Source organism: Dromiciops gliroides, chromosome 4 (assembly GCF_019393635.1).
Source record: "Dromiciops gliroides isolate mDroGli1 chromosome 4, mDroGli1.pri, whole genome shotgun sequence".
NCBI lineage: Eukaryota > Metazoa > Chordata > Mammalia > Microbiotheria > Microbiotheriidae > Dromiciops > Dromiciops gliroides.
Window position 1 is genome coordinate 121,186,619 of NC_057864.1, and position 6,115 is coordinate 121,192,733.

The window sequence follows — 6,115 nt, forward strand, 5'->3', positions numbered from 1 at the left end:
GGCTAAGTTTTTTTATTTTGAGTGCATGATAACAACTCCACCAATCATAAGCTGTTGGATGAGGAAAGGAAAGGAGAAAGGAGAAAGGAGAAGAAAGGAGAAAGGAGAAGAAAGGAGAAGAAAGGAGAAGAAAGGAGAAGAAAGGAGAAAGGAGAAAGGAGAAAGGAGAAAGGAGAAAGGAGAGGAGAGGAGAGGAGAGGAGAGGAGAGGAGAGGAGAGGAGAGGAGAGGAGAGGAGAGGAGAGGAGAGGAGAGGAGAGGAGAGGAGAGGAGAGGAGAGGAGAGGAGAGGAGAGGAGAGGAGAGGAGAGGAGAGGAGAGGAGAGGAGAGGAGAGGAGAGGAGAGGAAAGGAAAGGAAAGGAAAGGAAAGGAAAGGAAAGGAAAGGAAAGGAAAGGAAAGGAAAGGAAAGGAAAGGAAAGGAAAGGAAAGGAAAGGAGAGGAAAGGAAAGGAAAGGAAAGGAAAGGAAAGGAAAGGAAAGGAAAGGAAAGGAAAGGAAAGGAAAGGAAAGGAAAGGAAAGGAAAGGAAAGGAAAGGAAAGGAAAGGAAAGGAAAGGAAAGGAAAGGAAAGGAAAGGAAAGGAAAGGAAAGGAAAGGACCAGTGCTCACCTCCATTTCTCTTGACTGGCTGATGGTTGGTTCATTATCTGATATATGACAAAATTAAACTGTCCTTTGATTATTCTTGAGGTATATCTGATCCAAGTCAGTTCATTCCATATGTCTCATCTTCTAAACTCTTTTTAAGTGTTGTGGAAGGCATTCTTGTTCATTGGCTAAATGATTTTTCTTTTTTTCTTTTTTTTTAGGTAAGCCATTCAAAATGAGAAATAGGTAGCATGGAAACCATGGGAATTAAGTCCTGACATCTCTCAGAAATCCATTCCCATGAAATTAAAGCTTGCTTTGCAGCCAAAACACTTCCTACTTGCCCACCTCTACTACTTTCATTTACTGCCATTTATCATGATTATAGAAATGATTCCTTCCCCTTAAACATCAACAACTTCCTTTTGAACTTCATGAAACCAGCAGTTTCTAAAGGAAGTCATGCATGATCACACCTGTTAAAAGCCCCTAATGCAGTGGTGGTGGGGAGATCTAGAGAAAGAGGCCACCTGGGCCTGAGGGAATCCCCACATTCTGGAATGTGGTGATGAGTATAACTAGATGGCTGGTCCAGACTTAAACTCCATAGCTTCAGGGCCACAGCTTTCCTCAAGGACCTTTAGCTGTTAATTTACCTCATGGGGTGGAAAGGCTCCTTGTACAGGCACCACCAGAAATGAGAACAGCTGTTCTTCAAATACTTTTTGTCGCTTTTGGAAGCAGCAAGACTCTAGCAGAGCTAAGAAATAAAAATTAGACTGAAGTGGAGACTGTTTCTACTTAATGAAGATTTAAATGTGAAATGATATTAAAAGGAAAAAGGAAATACAAGAAAGACTATTTTTCCCTGAACCATACCTTAACATACTGGTAACAAACGCAAAATTCTAATTTTAGAACCTCTCACAATTGAAAATATATTCCTTCTCCTCATCTTCTCCTTTCTCCCTGCTCAATTTGGCATTTCCAGGGCAATCATTTCATCGTGCTCATTGTTTTTCTCATCTGTCACATTTTATGTTATTTATTTAAATATCAAACCAGGAAATTCACACTGAAATAAAACATCTTGTTTCCTATGGCTTAGGGCCAGACAGAACTTGTCTTTAGAAGGCTGATTACCAAACACAAAACAATGTCTTTGTATAATGTCTTTCCTACTTGGTATGCATCAAGTGATTAACTGCTAATTATAGCTCAACTATTGCACACACTGAAGCATACATAGATAGCCTATGCATCTTGGGGGATTCCATGTATAATGTGACCACATATAAAAACCCAAGATCCAGTCTAATTCCTATGCCTATTTAATTATAATTGTTAATTAAAGTAATTTGAATTTCAACTAAACAAATAGATATTCAGAAGAATTTACAATCATAGATTTAAAGCTAGAAAGGATCTTAGAGTGCAATCTCATTTTAAAATATGAAGACACAAGTCAAGAGAAGCAAAATGTCTTGTCCAAAGTCACAAGGAACAAGGGGAAGGTATGGAACTGGGTGACCTTGGAGAGGTCACTGCACTTACAGGACTGTCTCCTTATCTGTAAAATGAGGGGATTGAAATAGAAGGCTTCTCGAGTTCTCTTCTAGATCTAAATACATAATTTTATAATATCAATCCTACTATTAAGCCATTAAATTAATTAGTGGTTAATACTCATTATGACTTGATGAAAGTACAATGGATTTGGAGTCAAAGGTCATGGATTTTAATCCTAGCCCTTTCAATCTACAGGTATGAGTTAAGACAAATCACTTCCAACAATCCAATAACATCCAATTCAATATTAATTAATCCAATTATTAAGTGCCTAGTATGTGCCAGGCACTGTGCTAAGCACTTCAGTTCTCGGTGCCTCAGTTTTATCCCTTGTAAAACAAAAGTGTTATACTAGACGGTATCTAAGAAACCTTTTAATCCTAAAATCTTATTATTCCTAATGAATATATGTATATATATATATGTATATATATATATGTGTGTATATATATAAAATCATATGAGTGGATGTAAATTCCTGCTAGATTAGATATTGCCCAACTTTTCTGGATATACATATATAGAGAGAGACACATGCATACAAATACCCAATGTGTGCATGCATGTATACATATATATAATTCCCCTATGAAGATATATGAGAAAATATATAAAAAATATGAGAAAACCATATGAGAAAATATTTTGAGGTCTTTGAAAGAAAACAGTTCACAGTGATCCAGAAAAAAAATATATAAGAAGGGAAGAAAAATGTATGGACCAGAGCTTCAGATATGAGCCTTGCCCTGGTTCATGCAAGTTTGGCCATATTTATTAGTATTATGTCCTTAATACACCAATTATGAGAAGCCAATAAAAAAAAACAACCAAGATCCAGTCTAATTCCTATGCCTAACACAATGCCCCATACCCTCTCCTTGTTCCCTCCCCTCACAGAAAAATTGTGAATAAAATTCACATATCTTAAAGATATCAGAAAGTCTATATGGAAAAAAAAATGAAATAATCCCAAGGCCTAGTTTTTGGCTTTTAAGCAACATTCACTACAACGGGATTTCAGTTCATAAAAGGAATGTGTTCAGGTCCTTGGAGTTTGTTTTTAACAGGATTTGACCCATATGTATATGGATGAAAGATCTAGAGCAGAAGGTGATAATTTAAACAAGAGTCTCTTCCAAATGATAGCCCTGAGGCAATGTCCTTCACCAATAGGAGAGACAGGGATGGTAGAGTCTGGAATTTAGGGAAGAAATAAATAAATACAGTGAAGTGGGAGGAGAAAGCAGGATCATGGAGGGAATAGATTTTCCCAAAGCATATCTCGATGATTATGCTATTGAATTTAGAAACTGACAGTGAAGAGTGAAGATTGAGGCATAGGTTAATGAATTCCGTCTGCTTTCTGGATGGAAGGAGAAGAGCAGGATAAAGTACAGAAAGGCTGTGAATGGAAAAATCATAAAGAGGGGATAACCTTTGCAAATCTAGCCCCTGAACATAGTGATTTCCATATGGGACAAGCTGCCTTGGCTCCGAAGTGGATTTTCTTCTGGATTGGACTATCAATGGAACATGGGTTTTTAGACTCACAGATTTAGAGATGGAAGCAACCTTCAAGGTCATCTAGTACAACCCCTGCTTTTATGAAGTTCCTTCTTCATGCATTAATCCTTTGCAGAGTCCTCAGGGATCCAAATCTGAGTCTTTACTACTGATGATGCACTTGGCAACCAGCTGGCAGGCATGACAGACAGAACATGAAGATGGCATTTCAACACATAGTCTGATGATAAGAAGGAGTATAGGCCCTAGTCAGTCATGATATTTGGGGCCCCTGAAGCACCTGTAGAGGGAACTATACATCAGCTAGGTAAATGCATAAAGGTGATATCATGAGTTGAAAAAGAAAAATTATTCACACCCAAAAAGGCTAGCTTTGAATCAAAGGGGGAAGCTGGCTAGCTACCCTGCCTTTATCAACCACTAAAAAAGTGCCTTTTCGACTTTTCCTTTTGATGAAATTATTATTTTTAAAGATTCATGGAGCCTGAGGAAGTAAATCCATGCATACTTCAACCATTAGTTAATATTTACTAAGAAATCATAGGTTACAACAAATTAAATTTTTTGGCTTGCTTGGTGACTTTTCTAGCCAACTGAGTTAGCAACTTTTTTTCCCCCTACAGATAGTTTAGAACTAAACTTTTCCACCCCTCCAGAGCATCAGAAATACAAAGATCCAGGAGGATTAGGAATTCATGGGTCTGACTCAAACCAAGAACTCTGAGAAATGAATATAAGGTGGGGAAAGGGTCAATGTGTAAGAGACAGACTGAAAATACCCTCTAATAGACTGAAAAAGTCAGATATCCCTGTCCATGATTGAGGTGGAATTCTTTCATACAAAGCTGGGCACCCTCTGAGAGAAATGCTTTATAGTTCAAGCAGTTGTTTATTTTGGACCCAACCTCTCTTTCAGCTTTCAGTGGTGACCTTAGGAATGAGCTCACGATTGGAAGCAAATCTGTCTTCTGTTTCCACTGTTAAAGAATTACCTACCCGCTGAAAACTACATAAGATTATCAATGGTCTTGCAACAAATATATGGGTTTTTTTTAATTGTATAAGGAAATGCATGCATGAAACTAGCAGATTTAAGGATTTTTTTTAAAGAAACTTGTTGAAATATTTCAATAAGGATAACTGAATTTCTAATAAATAGAATGTTTCCTATGTTCATAAGAGCTTTGCATTACTGACTGAAAAGGCTTGGAGTTGGGATATGATGTAAAGAACAACAAATAAGGCAGATCAAAAAGAAGAGTAACATTGGAAAGGAGGAAGAAGCCAGGTATTGTGAAGGGTTTTAAATACTGGACAAAGCATTTTGTATTTGATACTGGAAATAATTAGAGAGAGTTCAGAAGAAGGCTGTTGCCATAATCCAGGTGTGAAGTGATGAGATCCTGGATGGAAATGCTGGTGACTGTGGGAGCAGATAGGAGATGATGTTTTTGAGAGCTTTTGGGAAGAAAGAAGATTGGATTTGTGGGGTGAATCAGAGTGAGGAGCAAAGGATGACACTGAGGTTCGGATTCTGAGTCATGGAGATAGAATGCTCAGAGGAAGGACTTTACCTGGACTCTTCTGTCCCCTTTTAATTGCTGGAAACTCTACCTTATTCTGCCTCTTTGGCCAGAATCACTGAGGTAAAATAAATATTTTTTTTTTTGTATCCTGAGCTCTTAAATAAACATTTTAAAGAAATTTGAATTGTCTATTGAGAGGCAAGTTGGTAACTGGACAGAAAGCTGGTCTCAAAGCCAGGTTGACCTCTGAGCAAGCCTCTGCTAAATGCCTTCTGTGTGGCCATGGCAATTCAATTGACTCATCAGTGCTCTAGGCAATTTTCTTGGAGAAGGTACCAAACTGAGTTGATAGATTGACTCTATCCATTCCCCATCATTATCCCTGAATTGTCTGTACCAGTCCCTGTGACTAAATGTCCACATTGGGGAGCAAATATTGCCTCAATTCTCTGAATGTCACTGGCCTTTTTAGATGGACAGAGATGTCAAAAGGATAGGATGAGGGACGAAGGTGATATTTGACTTGGGCAACAACCCCTTCTACTCAGTGCAAAGGGCACAAGGGTACATTGCTACCATATTTTGAAAAAGCACCTGTCTCCTCACAATATACTTATAGCAAACCTCCTGTTCTTTTGTAGTTGCCAATATCCCCCTTTGTGTTTACACTCCAGGAAATCAAGAAGCCCAGGAGAAACAAGCAAATGAAGAGGGCTCTCTTTGATGGTTCGTCTCAAGCTGGACCTTTGCTACTTTCTGTCTCCCAGTATCACTGAAGCATTTCAGAGGGAAAGGATTTCTTTTTTTTTTTTTTTAAATGAGACTGAAAAAGAATTAAACACATAGCTACACAGATGCAGTAGAGATCCCTGAGGTCATTCCTCCTCTTTCTTCACTGATGTATTCTCTC